The 16701-nt window shown below is 39.7% G+C and overlaps 1 protein-coding gene across 1 annotated transcript in view; it reads left to right on the plus strand.

Annotated features, from left to right (window-relative positions):
* LOC122841593 (protein shisa-like-2A) overlaps window positions 1-16701 on the plus strand; it is a 69220-nt gene that overhangs the window by 25966 nt on the left and 26553 nt on the right. The gene's annotated exons all lie outside the window — the stretch shown is intronic.

A 16701-nucleotide genomic window follows, 5' to 3' on the forward strand; every position in this document is an offset into this window, starting at 1 on the left:
CCATGGTGTCTGAAAATCAATCAATCAAGTTTATTTGTATAGCAGCAAAGCGGTTCAAAGTGCTTCACATCATAGGATAATTCCTTTTATTCTGACTGATACCTTTGTACAGTGAGAACAATGTAAATGTTAGTAACTGTGGCGACAAATCAATCAATCAATCAAATCAATTTTACTTCAAAGTTCTTGTCTTTGCAACCAGGTTTTGTGGTGCTTATTACTTTTTTAAATGGTTGTTTTTTTCCTCTACATAATTTTTATTTTCCTCTTTGATTGAACAAGTCGAAGGCGTATTATTGTAATCATGTCAAATAATTTGTGGAAACACGTTTTAATTGTCCCGTTAAAGTCTCATATATGAATAAATACGACTTGTTACCAGAAGAAAGTCTTCTTTGTAAAACCACATGGCAACAGGTTTTAGGTTAGGAGAGGAAAGACCAGAATGAATATGTACTTTGTACTTTATCATTCACTGGTTTCATCAGGTTGAAGTGATTCCTGGTTGGAACAGATTAGCAGACTTCAGCTGGGGACAGGGTTCAGAGGTCAAAGACTTCTGAAAAGGATGTATTCGAAACGCTTCTCAAACATGAGTAAATAATGTTTAATGTCACAATAATCTGAACCTGGACCTTCACAAAAATATCTGCAACTCATTCAACTGCAGCCAGGGGTTTGAAAATGGGAGTCGTGGAGGAAATGCATATTTCTGACTAAACCAGCTACAGGCGTCTCTGGGCTGTTTAATGATTTTCATCACTGCTTCCGTTGTCTGGGTTGTCTTTTCTAACGCTTATGTAATTTACGATGTGTTGTGATTTTCTTACATTTTGAAAACCAGGAAAAGAACTATATCCATTTTATTTATTTTTTCCAGCATGTATATTTTAAACCACATTACCCAGGATCTTGTTGTTGCAGGACAACAGTGCCTGACTTTGCTACCATCCATCTGAGTTCTTGAATTTCTTGAAAAGTCGTGTTTTTGTATGCATGAAGAGTTTGCAGAACCAGCATTTGCTGCATTTCCAGTCTTGGGCTGTTACTAGATTTACATATTTTCTTTACAAAATAGCTCAGTCTCAAAATGAATGGACATAATTTGTTAACATCAGGTTCTCTGTTAGATTAGGTCTGGTCTTTGACTAGATCACACCTGAATATTCTTCGTCTCTTGTGGTCCTCTTAAGCCTTTTGCAGCCTCTAACAGGCTTTATTTTAGGCTCACCCTGCATTTAGCTCCATCCAATCTTTCTGTCAAACTGCTGATGAAAAGCATCCGCGGCGCAAAATACTCAACACAATGGATCAGCGTGATGATGATATGTGCAGGGTGACATATTATCACACACAGCGTTGCGCTCAGGTTATGTTAGACTCAATCAACAGAGTGCCTTCTTCCGTGTTTGCTTTGTCCCCTTCTCCAGATGAGACTGGAGTCCATGACAAGATAATGTTAAGAGATTAAATAAAGGCAACTAAACATCTTGAAGTCGCTTCTCCTCTCCTCTTAAGTTCTGAATCTTGGGTTGGAAGTGTCAGGTTTACAAGTTGCAAACCATAAACCGATAACGCAATAGAGGTCACTGTCAAGGTCCTTGTCATGACTATTCAATTTCCTATTGGTGTCATTGTCACCGATGACTCTAACAAGTCCCCAACAATGCCATCATGTTTCATTTGTCAAGATTTCGTCTTTCTAACACCTCCACTGCAGCGTTGGCTCGTCTTCCCAGACAGATTCACAGACATTCACACCTTAGGACATGTGACCAAAACAGAGCAGATGTTGGCTTTGTTGGGGGCTTGTTAAGGTCATCAATGTCAGCAACTCCAACAAGGAACTGAGAGAGTCTAAATTCAGAGGCTCGTGTGACCCTGATGGCCTTCATTAGTAATATCAAGGGCCTCGTTAAAGATCCCCAGTGCCCTATCAGTGTAAGTGCTTCAGGTTAAATGTTAAAACCCTGATATTTTCAACCCAAGTTTCAGAACCTCTTCGAGAGGAGACGCGTCTTGAGAAGTCCACTTGCCTTTATTTAAAACTCTCAAGATTAACAAGCATAATTTAAATTTCACTGTGATACATCAACTTGTGTTGCTCAGTCACGTCAATAGCAGCGGACGCCGTCTCAAAGTTTGAGCTTTTTCGTCATCTCGCCAACTACAAAGGCCATAAATACCTTTACAAGGCACAGTAACCAAGAATACTTGCAGCTGAGCGCTCTTGAGGCCGGGTGAGATTACAGCGGGGCACCTGCCATGTGCAGCCTCCTTGACCGTGGCAAGTTGGGGCACATGCACGGCCGATCTGCCGCAAGAGTTCAGGGCCATATGGAGCTTAGAGCCTTCCCTGCTCCACCTTTGCTCTGCAAGAGCATTAGAGTAATCCCACATCCAGATGAAAGAGAGGCAGCAGCGGCTCCTTGGAAGAGGGTTATCCTTGACATCTAGGACTGACACCTTGGTCTTTGACTAGATCACACCTGAATATTCTTCGTCTCTTGTGGTCCTCTTAAGCCTTTTGCAGCCTCTAACAGGCAGCTCGGATAATTATAGGTCACACGAGTCCTCTGACTCTGCTTATTCTAAATTTGAAGAAGCTACAGCTACAAATTTAGAAGTTGTAGCTTCTAAATTTGATTTCCCCAGTTTTTATTTTGGGTTTCTAGATGCGACAAGGGGTGCACTTGGTGCCACAGTTGCCTTGGTTGCAAGACTTTTGCAAGCAGGTCCGTGCCACACCGTGAGTCATCACAAATCCCGTACAAAGAAGTGTGACTGTGCACAAGAAGCTCCAGCTGGAAAAGGTTATTGAATGCGGCGTGCTTCAGGTTGTGCCAGGATTAATTAAAATCAAGAAGAATTGCCCCTTTATTTGGCAGCGTTCCGTTCTCTTTCAGTGAGCTGCTGTGATGGTGCTCCAAAAAAAAACAACAACAAAAAACAAAAACATGACACTCGCTAGTTGGTGTAAAGCTGAATGCTTCGTGACCATCAGTGGAAAAAAACAACGTCCTTCCGGTGCTGCAGAAGGACGGTTTTTCCTCAATGGTCCGACATTCTTCTTCTGCCTTATTTGGAGCAACAGGAGGTTCATGGACAGCAGACTGAGTCTGGAAGAGGAATTCTCCTGGCTTTGCTCAACTCTGCCGTGTTTATCTGGCCCTCTGTACGCCGAGATTAAGAAAACTAATTTTCCATAAACCTCTCGTTCATCCAGCTCCGCTTCCTGACCTACCAAGCAAACCAATTGCGGCATGAAGCATGCAGCTGAAGTCTTGGCTGTAGATTTACATTTTCTCTGCTGATCAGAACCAAGGATCAGACCGTGACTGGAAAATAAAACATACCTTGCTCTAGTTCCTACAAAATAAAATATGTATTCTTTAACAAACTGCTGGAGTAATCAAGTAGCCAACCGAAAGATGAAATAAAAAAAGCCATATGCAGTCTCTTGCAGGACAGAAGATGATGTTATCTTTTACATTTTAAGATGGTATTAGCCACAACCCACCAGAAAGGAGAGGAGAAGCTTAAAAAAAAGAGCAAATCCAGTAGATTATGGGGTCATCATAAAATTGATGACATCATGAGGAAAAAAAACATTATGTGGAAATATTGAGGCAACGTCAAACTTCTGCAAGAAAGTAAGTGTGCGCTTATTTATCAGGACAGATTTCCTTAATTTCTTAAAGATCGGTGATCGACCGATACATATGAAGCTGATATGATCCCCATCAGCAAAGGTCTAAACCTCAACCACTGTCCTCTTCTTCTCTGCAGAGAGAGGTTTGACCGATAGACCGGCCCACCAAGTCATGTCTGCATGTTTGTAGTTGATAGTCACCCCACTCTTGTCAACTCAGTGACTTTCTTGCTTTCTGACATATTCATTCTCTCAATATTGCAGCATTCAGAAAATAGAGATAATTTAGTTTTCTCTGTCTAAAGATGAGACGTTTTCTGTGATTTAACTTCAGACAGTAAGAAACAAAGTTGTCTTTTTATTTGGTGTGTGTAAATGTCTGGTTTCAGCTGTACGTATTACACCTCTTTAATCCTCGGGCGAGACCTCGGACAAATCAATCACATCGTACTCTAGCATTTTTGGTCTTTTTTTTTTTTTTCCTTTTTTTCTCCATGATGTTCTAGGTTTGCATCCAGGATTTAGAGTCTGTCTCACCTGTCACTATATATGACTCTTTGAATAGTTGCCCGGCAACAGGGCCAGCACGGCAACACAGGAGACAAACTCCAGTGCTTGTTATCAGGTCAGCCTGAAATGAGTTTCCTCTGCAGAGCGGCGAGGCTCCTTCAAATCGTAGAGTGAGCTGGAGAGGGACGCCGGGGGTGAAGGGTCGTTTTAAGAGCCAGTAATTAGGGAGGGAAACCGATTTCAGTCAATAACCAGGTCCAGACATTTGGCCTCCACAGTTCATCTTTGGTAACTAGTTGCTTAACTATGTTGTTTTTTTTTTTTCTTAAACATGCTTAAAGGTTTTTAAGGACACTTGTTGTCTTTAGCTTCTCACACTTTCTCTTCACTAGAAAGTTAGTTTATGTAGTTTATCGAGAAGTATAGTCTTTGATATATACACACATAGTAAAACGTAATTTTTTTTTTTAATCATTACTTGCAAATCGTTGAATATAGATAGGGGAATTTGGTTCCCAAAATCCTGGCTTACATATTTTAATTAAGACAAAACAATCGTTCATATCAAATAAATGTCAATTAGAGTCAACACTGAGTAATGCAAAGGATTTCAACTGTGAAGTCACACAAAGACCCAATTTAATGACAGATGATGTGTTAGCCCACATCATCATCTAGACTTTGACCAAACAAAACTGTCAGGTCTGAAGCGGCCAAGGCTTAAACTTAGACTCCAACATTTCCAGGATACACAAAGAAGTTAATGGAAACGTTCCAGAAAGCCTAAATTAAAAGCTTAAAGAAAGATTCATTTTATTCAACATTAATTAATATAATCCTTTTTTTTTAGTTGCAATATGTGGGAAAAGTGTTGATTTTGGAGCAGAAATATTGAGAAATCAATGTACCACTGAATAATTCCACACCAAAAAGAAAACCTTTAGATTTGTGACCCCTTTATTCTGTTCATGAAAGCTGAGAAGGTGTAGCTTTCAAAGTGTTTGTTTCTTTAAGTTTATGTTAAAATCAATAGTAGCAAAAAAAACCTTCAACATCTGGACAATTTAAACCGAGACCAAAATGCTCTTTTTCCTATTAGAGATTTTTTAAGACTAAGTTTGTAATTTGTGAAGCATATCTTTTTCTCGCCCTCATGAACCTGACACGCCGTAGTATACAGTATCACAACATTGCAGAAAATCATGCACAAATGCAAATTAGAGAAATGGTTTTAGATCACAAATGATCTAAATTGCTGTATTTTGCTACGTTCAAAGCCGAAATTGCTTCTTTTCAATATTCCATAACTATGAAGGACCAACTTCCTCTATACTGAGGCTCACCGCTTTTTTTCTCATATATTTGCAAATTTTTCTCTGCAAAATGTTGTTTTGGCAGAGACAAATAGTGACAAAACAAGACTTTTTATACACAAAATGAAAGCATAAGGAGGCCCCCAGAGTGGTGGCCATTGTTTGTTTTTTAGCCTGACGCATTCATGGGATAATCTGGTTTCCGCTTTGGTTGGTGCACAGATGGCACTGGGAGGGGAGAAACGGGGACAGACAAGCTGTGGGGCCAGAGAGGACATTCACCCCTAGATAAGCCCTACTGTACCGCGCACCGGGCCTTCCCCTGGGCCCCGGCAAGACCCTCCAGCAGAAGACAGGATCGGGAAAAAGCGGGTGAAAATCTCCGAGACCGCAGCTGGCTCGGCATCAGACGGAGTGTGATGTGAACACACATGGTCTATAAATCATCCTGAAAGTGGGCGGCGTAGCGGGCCGATGGTGATCAGGAAACGGAAACGCCTTCCAGGCTCAATGCGAGTCATTGCTGCGGTCGAGACGCAGGTGGGCGCCAACAGGAGGGCCGCAGAATTACAGCATCAGTTAGATAATCACTCTGCTTGCTTATATACTCCCATGTGCTGGATTGATCTGCGGAGATGACTTAAGATTAGTTCATGTTCTTTCCTGATCCATGCTTGGCACTGAAGTGGAACCCAAATGCGAAACAGAAGAAAGGAAAAGGACGCTGGGAGGAATTGATAAACCTTTGTCCATACATGTTCCAGGATAAAAACTGAAAATATTCAAAGAAAATGTGGCTAAACATCAACAGACAGAGTTGAAGACAAAGCGGCAGAACAGACAGCAGAGATGGAGCGATAGAGAGAGGATGGGGGGATTAACTTCTCATCCAGTCTTTACTGTTGCATCGATTGTAAGTAGCTTATTGCACAAAGCAGCCTGGATGTTGCCCGTGCGTTTGCATGATTCGTTTGGAGCGTGTGTACAATACACACAGCTGATCTCATGCAGGAAACCAAGAGCTTCTGAAGGGGGGCCCTCCCAAATGACCAAACATGCTCTGAAGCCGGCACACGGCGACCCGCGTTCCCAGAAACCTATTACTCTTTAATCCTGGAGTCTTCAAAAAGTAATTGGGCAGAGGAATCTCATCAACGTTGTCCGTCTCATCTAGCCTAATCATCGCTCAGGCACGCAGGACGACCCCCGCAGGTCCGGCGGAAGCAAATAAATGAATCGAAATCTGGAAAAAAAAAAAAATCACCAGGCTTTTTTTCCCCCCTCAGGATTAAAAAAACGAGAGCGCTCATTATGGGTGCTTTGCAAAATTAACGTTACGCAAGGCATGATAAAAGCATAAACCTTAATGTATGTCTACTGAGATTTTATGGGCTTAACCAGCACACCAATTATAGCTAGATTTTAGCGACAATTGGTGTTAGCTTAACAGCTAGCATCAAATATCCGTCAATATGACGTAAAATGTTTGGTGTATGAAAGACAAAGGGACGCACTGCTTTGCTTCTAATTGTGAACACTACAACGACTGGATAACAAGGTCAGAAAAAAAAGTTTAATAAATAAATGGAGATGGAGAGAGAAGTAGTTCACCTATGCTAGCTTGACTTTGATAACCGTAACACGTAGATGTGCTGTGGAATTCAGCGTGTTTCAGTTCAGTTACAACATAATAAAAAGGCGACAGGTGTTTAAATCAGCCAATCAACCACAGCTGTGTTAGATTAGCTAACAGCAGCGGTAGCTTATCTACCACAGCGATCACTTATTAAATATCGGGTCTAAAAAAACACTGTGACAGAGTTGTGTTTGGTGCTTGTGTCTGACCAAAACAAATTCTGATAAAATGCATTAAAATTAGTGGCGTTAATGTCAAAAAAAAGTGAAAAGGTTCAGAAGGCGTTGCATCATGGCTGCATGGTAAAACCTGTTTTTCTGTTTTGTAGAGGGAAACAAAAATAGAGATGAGTCTGACAGAGGACATGAAGACATGCCAGGCTTTCCTAAGTAGCTGTTGTCATTGGATCATAATTCATAACACTGAGAAGCCACCTCAAATTGAAAGTTAAACACCTTATCCTGATGCAACACATGCGCTCGCAACAACGTGGCCATATTTTTACCCCAGAATATGCAACTTTTATTATTTTTTTCCATATATATTTCATGGAGTCGGAGGAAGAAAGGCCTGCTAGGCTGAGTTCTCAGTTGGAACATATTGGAAGCAGCAATAATTGCTCCCAGAGGCAACGACGCAAAACCAGTGTGATAAATAACTCAAACGCTCTCTTTATATGTATGAGCATACATGGGATTAAACGCTGCAACAATGATTCTTCTCCGAAAACCCGGATACATTAGAGATATGTTTAGTCTTGTTCATTTAGACAGATTCAACAAGTTACACACACATTAAGTGTCCTGTCACCACTGGGGTTAAAATCATGTTAAAGTTGGATTTTTAATGAGACATTTGAACTGTTCTTTTAGAGGTGTGGACTGATTAGGGAACTCTACATCAAGGAGTTGTTTTTAAGTCTGGTTTGGGGACACACGTCTGAGTTTAATGTGTGTTTTTCTCCAATCTGCACAGAGTCAAAATTATATTAGACTCAAATATATCCACAAACGTGGCTGAGCTGCCAATGTCCAATTTTTACAGGTCTTGATTTCTTCCCTGACTTTACAAATTAAAAAATTGCCTCATTCCCTGCAATCTAATTCATGGAATCTGGCTTAATAAATATTGTGCTTTTTTCCCCCCAAACTAACAAATTGAAAACACATGCAGGAAACGATGAAATCTAATGAGACTGAATTGATTTTTCGACTTTAAGGACTCCTGTCCTCCTTAGAGTTGATTCATCTCAACTTCATCTGTCCAGTCGTTGCAAACATAATGGATCTACAGTTGCTTAGGCAGTGTTGTGTATTTTTCAGGCACACAATGCCATTGTGTAGCATAGTTAAGATATTATGTGAAGTTGTTAAAAAGGCTGTCTATATAAAAGATGACTTTAACATTATAATTTAACGCCTTGAAATTGGGCCTCTGTCGCTTTAAGAAGCTCCTGCTCTTTCTGAAACTCCGCCTTCAAGAAGTCATAACAACATGGCTCCTCTATTAACCCTTTAACAGCGTTTTTACCAGCGTTTCCATGAGAGATAGCTCGTATAATGAGCTCAGCAGATGTTCAGACTGAGCAGTCGCTGCTGGCTAGTCTGAAGGAGCCGAGTAGGGGAGCTGCAGGTGAGGGCTGCTCTGTGAGGCGGAAACTCTGAAGCTCCAAGGGGATGCTCGGTCCAACCAGGCGTTTCCCACAGGTTGCCACGGGAGATAAAAGGATTTCTCAAACGTTCACGAAAGAATCAAAGCAACACTCCAGGTGTGTTTTTGATCAGGGAACAATGTTATAACACGATGTACAGCTCAGAAAAGTCACTAACCATAAATGTAAGTGAGACTCGGTACAACTCTGTGTTGTATTGAACTATTCAGTTGGAGTCCAACGTTGCCATAGAACGGTGCCATAGTTATCATACAGTCCCTGCCAGTCATACAATCGGTATCCTGGTAACCATTCCTATAACAGGGCTTCATTAAAAATTTTCATGCTTGCAAAACCAGCAAATGGCTGCAACAAGACAAACAGAAGGTGTTTTTTACCCACACATTTGCTCATTTATTTTGTAACACCATTAGGTTTCCATGGAAATACACCAATAATACATGGCTAAATGTTGTGTAACAAGGCTCAAGGAAACCACACTCTTTTTGTAGCCACCGTCGGTAGTTCTTGCATGCGTCTGGGTGAATACGCAGCCTTTAATGCATGTGAAAATGATGAGCTTCATTTTAATTGGTTGGTTTTCTGGCCCTGACTCAACTTTGGTTTGAATCTCACAAGCTGACTTGATTAAGTGGAGCTCAGGGTGAGCGGAGCAGTGAGACGCTGATGTGCTATTGAAAAAAGAGGAGTAAATTTCCACTAAAATACTCTGAAATTTTGAGATTGAACTCAGAAATTTTTAGAAAAAAAACTTGAAAATTTGTAAAGTTGATTTTTTTGAGTTTACAAAACTTTTTTTTTTTTTTTTTTTTTTTTTAGCAAAGTTTCGACTTTCCAAAAATGTCCACGTTCCTTCCTCAGAAATCTCAGAGGTTAATCTCAAAATCCCTCTTTTTTTTTTCCATCGTATTTTTGACTCTCCAAACTCAGAAATTTCCACATATTTTTTTTTTTCTCTCAAAAATTTCTGAGATTAATCTCAGAAGTTTATTTTTTTTTTTTCCTAACAAATGTTCAACTTCCCAGGCTCAAAAATTTCCAGGTTGCGTTTTCTGAAAAACCTCAGAATACCCTCGAATTTCCAAGTTTTTTTCTAGGAAATTTCTGAGAAGCTGCGTCAGAAATTCACTCGGCTGTGCAGGTTTATTGCTCAGTTCGAACAACAAACTGTCTCAACCCTTTACCAGCCGGTTTGAGGTAAAACTGAAAACCTGGATGCTATAGATTTTTCCAACCACTTTGTTGAGCGATGCTGTCATCACTGCGCCTGATCCTTGTGTTGAAAAGCCACTTTCCTGTCATGTGAACACAGCTGGACAGTTGAGGATAATGATCAGAACTTGTGTCCAGTGGGAAAACTCCGGATGCCTCAGAGCTCACTCCTGGGGGAAATTTATTCTTGACATTTCTGCCAAGCAGAGCGGTCAAATATCCAGCCAGAACTGTAGCAGATGCTGTTAATGACTACAAAAAGTGTGTGTGTCAGACAGTAGCACACAGCGTGCGTGTGGGTGTGTGTGGGTGTGTGTTTTTGTCTAACAGAGCTGGGTCTCTTACCTTGAAACGACAAGAGGCAAGATTAGCATTTTCAGCATCCTCATGAGCAGCTCACCGGGAAACTGGAAGTACTTCACCTCCTGAAAGCAACAGAGATGTTTTTTTTAATGGATGCAGTCGGCGACAGCCAATCACAGTGCCGATGTCAGGCTCCTCAGTAGATCGGAGCCTGAGCGGCGCCGGTCGGCGTGTTTTTCTCGCTGAATAGATTAAATTCTTCCCTCGGAGCACATTGTTCAGTTGAAACTCCGGATTTCAGGTGATCAGAAGTTTCTTCTTCCACAAAGGTTTTTCAGCGAAAAGTTATTTTTCATTTACTTTTCAATAACAGCCCCGGACCTTGATGTGACTTGTATGTATGTTTGAGAGAGAGAGAGAGAGAGAGAAAGATGTTCTGAAAGGCCTTGCTGCCTGTTTCCACTCTTTGTTCTACACGCTACTTGATTGACTCTCCGTGGTATTTCTTAATTTTACTTTTTTTTTTTTTTCTTCACAACTAAAAAGTGATGATGACCTTAAAACCAGCCAAACATTTCATAAAAATAATCGGTGACTTTCCTTTCTAAAATTTCTTAACTCTTCTCAATAAACTTTTGAATTGAGCCTTTGCTCTCCATTTTGCTTCCAAGCAGCTCAGCTCAGAGCAACAGTTTGAGATCGCTTTAAGAGTTTCTGCTTTATTGAAGCGCATTTCATCCCTGCCAACATTGTTGAGATGGGCCTGAAATCAGTGTACAGGTTTGGAGTGGTTGGTTGAGTATTTGTTCTTTGACGATCGGTTCAGTTTCCTCTACAGATTATAGATCAGAAAGGGAAAAAACAAAACAAAACGAAAACCGAGACAGTTCCCTCTGGTTCTAATAAAAAGAAAGATTCAATTATAAACCGGACCTTAAATCTACAGTATGTAACTTTTTATTAAAGCTGTCATCATGCTGCGACTTTAGGGAGATCATCTGTGAAGAAAATGCAGCTCCTCTGCCTTCTGCTGAAGGACACTAACTCAGTCAGAAACATCCAATCACAGCCAGGGGGAGGGCCTTACAGCTGTCAGTCATGCTTGTGTATGCACGGCTCACTCCATCCCCATCGCTCTGCTACGCTACAGCGTCTACCCAATAGCAGCGTCAGAGTGTGACGGGAATGCTAAGGCTAGTTAGCATAGCCCCCAATGACTGGAGATAAAAAGTTTTTCTAGAACAACTAGTTGTTTCTCCACTATTACCTCATTGAGCAGTGCATATTTGAGTGTGATTGACAGCGCTGAGACCCTCCTCCTGTCTGACTGGTTGTTTCTGATGGCTACAGTAGCTCAGGGGGGAGGCAGAAGAGCTTGATTTGTTTTACATCTTATGACAATATCATAATATGTTGTCATGATATGGTGACAGTTTTAACAAATATGTAAAAAAAAAACAACATATTTATAAAAGTAACATATTGTAATTCTAAGGTATTAACATCCTTATCTTGGTCACTTTTCATTAATTCATCTGTAAAGTCAACCAGCAGACAAAAACAAAAATGTTCCAGGGTGGAGCGTTTGTTTATTTTGATTTTTTTTTTTCAACCACTGGATTTTTATATTTTCATTTTTTTGTTTGTTTGCTACTTTCATTATTTTACTTATATTTTACAATAATATAGAGGAAATATCATAAATGAAAAGATGGCATACATAAAACCGTCTGAAACACAAACGGAATCCTAAGTATCTGTCCGGTGAAAATGCGACCCGATCCTCTAATCTGCTCCCCAGCTCTGCGTCTGAAATAAGTTTTCATTCTTCCAAAAAGAAAAACAAAAAGCAACTGGCTGTTGGAGGATTCGTAACGGAGCCTCCAGAGCAAAAATTAATTGATTTCACTGGGAGGACCTGAAAGGCTAAGAAATGTCAAAGCCAATTAAAGGCAATAAAAACCAAACAAACACCCAGACAAGGCAACTTTTCCTTCAGACATATTGATAGAAGGAAAAACCAAAATAAGCTGCAATTATTTTTTATTTTGACTGCTTGATGTTGAGGACTGACCCTGGTACAAATGAGATCTTTTGTAAAAGTCAAGACCGTTTTGAGCGTGAAAGTTGATTTTCTTTGCACCTTCATTGGATTAAAAATAATCACCCACCTTCAGTCCGTTGGATTAAAATGACAAAGCCAAGAATCTGGGAGTGATCATGGATCCTGATCTGAACTTTAATAACCACATCAAATTTATCACAAAAACATCATACTACCATCTAAAAAATATTGCTAAAATTAGACGACTCTTGTCCCCACAACATTCTGAAAAATTAGTTCATGCCTTTGGTTTTAGTAAGGCATCTAGTAAGGTTGACAGCTGCCCCCTGGGTTTTATTTCACCAGGATATTTTCTGACATGTGGCAGTGGCTGTGTTGTATCCTCCAAATAATAGTAATAATAATAATAATAATAATAATAATAATAATAATAATAATAATAATAATAATAATAATAAAAAACAGCAAATGAGTCTGGGAGATGCAAATATGAAGGACTTAAGTTGTACAGAATGGAGGAAGGACAGCAAAGTGGCCCCAGACCATCACACTGCCGCCACCGTGTTCACAGTTTCCCTCAGTGTGTTACAAGCTTTTACAAAGACGGGTTAAATGTTTGGGAGCATTATCTTCACATTTTTTGTGAAATGTGAAGATAATACTTTTAAGGTAAGGCAAGGTTTTTAAGACAAAACCACTTTAAGTTTTCTTCCCTGATGTTTGTTGACGTTCCGTTTCTGAAACATGGGAGTTGAATGGCGGATGTGAACTAGTGTTCATTTTGTCAGGTCCACAGAATATTACCTGACGAGTCTCAAGACATTTGTGTTCTTGTAGGTCAGCAGGGGTTTTGACCTTTGAACTCTCTCATGGATGCCATTTCTGAACTCTGGCTTTAACTGAAGCACCTGCAGTGCTTTCGTTTTTGTCCTGGGTCATTTTTTTGACTTCCTGGAGGAATTTATGAAGTAAGTTTGGATGATCGTCCACTTCTGGGACGTTTTATAAGCGTATATATTTATATTTTTTCCAATTTGTGCTTCCTGTGGTTTGTTGGACTCGCAACAAACCACAATTTGCTGCTTTGTTGTTTTTTTTTTTTGGTTTGTTTTTTTACAGCTCAGCAAATTGAAGAAAAAAAACAACAACTTAGTTTCTTGCTGGGTTGCATGTTCTGCTTTGACAGAAATCAGGTTCCCTGCTTGAATTTCGGATACATTTTTAAACCAGAATGATTTGTAGATGGTGTGGCTTAACAAACCCAGACCATTTTGAAAGATTTCAAGAAAGCCTGGCACTTTAGAAGTAAGCGAAGTAGTGTGTAATGACGGAGTGACGTTTTCACAGATGTCTACTGGAGGTTTTCTCAGAAGGACTCGTGTGTCGTTCCAGTGTAAGGTGGGAGATGCAATACTCAAGATTTGCAGCAACATGTGGTTAGAAACCAGAAAAAAAAAACAAAAAAAAAACTTCACATGCTGTGTTCTGATTTCCTTCTGAGCTGTTATATAATTATTACCTCCTGTCACACGGGTCCTCTGAGCCATATTGGACTTTTTTTTTTTTTTTAACCCAACAAAAACTGAAAGAAAGGGTCACTAAACGTCTTCCTGCAATCTGTTTCCAGGAAAACTGTGCAGCTACAAACCCCTCATTAGAAGAACTCGGACAAAACGATCCCAGCTCTGTTGCTTGGTTCACAAAGAGTCAATCAGTCGGACACCTTTGGAAGCAAACCGTGTTAAATTGATGCATTCATCACTGTGAGTGTAAATGTGATGGAAGTGAGCTTTCTAAAAGCGTATAATCGTTTTTTTTTCTCATCAAAAGAGAATATTCTATTTTCCTACATTAAATACCAGCTTGCTGAGTTTTTAAAAAATATCCAATATCAGGTATGTCTCCAAAAATGTGAGTGTTGTGTAAAAGTGCAATATTTCTTATCAGTTATTTCAGAAAGTGAAACCAAATATTGTGTGGGATCACACTCACTCATGTACTCCAACCTTTTGTTTACTATTATTATTATTATTATTATTATTTTGGTAATTTTGTTGATTATGGTTTATGGATGACGAAAACGCAAAATTCCAAAGTCGCAGAAAATTAGAACGCCATGAAACCGGTAATTATTGGAAACCAAGTGTCGCACTCTAATCAGATAATTAACTCAAAACACCTGCAAATGTTTCCTGAGCCTTTAAACGCTCAATCTGGGTCAGTCGGCGGCACAATCTGCTGAGCGGACAGATGTCCAGAAGATGGTCCCGGACGTCCCGCACAAGGAGGGGAAGAGGCTGAAGGTCACTGCTAAAGAAGCTGGTTGTTCGTATCCAAGCATTTTAAAGGAGCAGTACTGTGCGTTTCTCATTTTATGCTACAATCAAATAACTCTCACCTATAGTTGCTATAAAAGTGCTGAAAATATCAAATATAACTCAGAATGAGGTTGCCATAGAAATATTATGTTGCAACACCGACATGACATTATTGATGCAGAAAGTCTCTTCCTGCAGTTTTGACCTCCACAAAGGTTAGTTGTTTATTTTTTGTTTTGTTTTTTTTTTAATTTAAATGCATGAAACAAACTCTTTGCTGTCCAATGCAAAATAAAAAAATAAAAGAAAAAGAAAACAGTGAAAAACATGAACGGTAACATCTGAAGGAATTTAAAAATCGGTAAATAGAAAATAATAATGAAAAAAAGACATTTAAATAGCGGCGGGTTCAGAGAAAGGCATTTTGAACTGGAGTTGACGGCGAACAGAAAGTCTTTGTCTCACTTGTCTCACTTCCAAAGAGGATAAACTTATCAACATTTTAAAATAAATATTTAAAATATGCAACCTGCTGAAATTTTGTGGAACTTGCATCAACAGAGGTTTATATATAAATATGTATTACATAAAGTGAAAAAAAAAAGAAAAAAAAAGAGCCAGATGTGGTCTGTTGAAACATCAAAGGTAAACATTTTTCTTTCTCACTTTAGTATCTGCTCCATTGTGGCTGAGGAAAAAAACAACTGAACATAATAAAACACAAAATCATTTAAAGGAAAGGAACAAATTGTTCCTGACCGTTTGTGACTCTGCTGCAGTTTTACTGCTTGAGAATCGATTACAGGAAAGAAGCAAACAGTGGAGCAACTGCAGTAAACAGGTGGACCTTGTTGTCCTTTGTGAAGTTCCCTGAATTGAAGACTTTCTTTGCTTTCTTGTTTATTTCAGACCAAATTATGGCAAAAGAACAAGAACCGGTTTGGGTTTCATCCATTTTAACCTGGATGAGCCGAGTCGCTCCTGTTCTGAGACTTTCTTCTGGCCGCAAAAAATAAATAAATCAAAAATATCTAATGAATCTGTTTACCTGAAAAGAGATTCGTAGGATGTGCGGGTCACCGCCTGCAGCAGCTTAAAAAAAGAAAAACAAAAAACAAAAACAAAACCCTGTTTCTGTCTCTAATCTAATGGGCAACATTAAAATTATTTTCTTTAATGGAAGTCAGGAAGACTAAAAGCGTGGAGCTCAGGGCCGAGGACAGAACTGTAAGTACACGACATCTGTGAGATGACGGAGCAATGAAAGCTTTTCGCTTGTGTTTTGGAGTGGCGGGGCTTTTAGCGCAAATGAGTGTGTTCATTTTGTTGTGTGTGTGTGTGTGTGAAGTAGGAAGGGGGGGGGTCTATATGAGGACATACTGAGGGCGTATCCAAGTGTGCTAGTCGGTGTGTGTGTGTGTGTGTGAAGGACAATCACAGCTGTCACTGTGACCTGGCATCTGCTGAACATTGGAACAAACAGTGTCGGTACTCCGACACACTTTCCCTCTCTCGCTCGCTCTCTCTCTTTCATACACACCCAAACACACACGCAGACCGGAGACCCATTAACTCAGCAGACGTGTGGATTCTTGAGGTTTCTCTTTGAGAGCTGGCGTTAAAGTTTGTCCTATAATTATGCCTGACGCTGATGATGACGATTATCTCATAATTTGTCTCTTGGCAGACTGTGCAGTAAATTTGCTGAAATAAAAAAAAAAGAGGAAGAAATCAACATTGTCTGAAGAGCAGCAGGATGCCTGTTGAAGCTACTAATCTTTAAACTTCACCGTCATGCCGGAGGTTCTCCGCTCCCTGTGTAATTACGCTCCCATTATTTTGGAAATTTCCATCGGCTCGGACAATTATAAGAGTTTAATTACTTTTTTTTCAATGGTGAACTTGTGCCTGAAAAAGAAAGTTCCTTTTCTTTCATATCGCTTGCATTTATTTTTTCATCGTTTTGCCCTAAATGCCTGCATTGTTAATATTTACTATTAACAAGTAATGGTATTTGTTA

Source organism: Gambusia affinis, linkage group LG12 (assembly GCF_019740435.1).
Source record: "Gambusia affinis linkage group LG12, SWU_Gaff_1.0, whole genome shotgun sequence".
NCBI lineage: Eukaryota > Metazoa > Chordata > Actinopteri > Cyprinodontiformes > Poeciliidae > Gambusia > Gambusia affinis.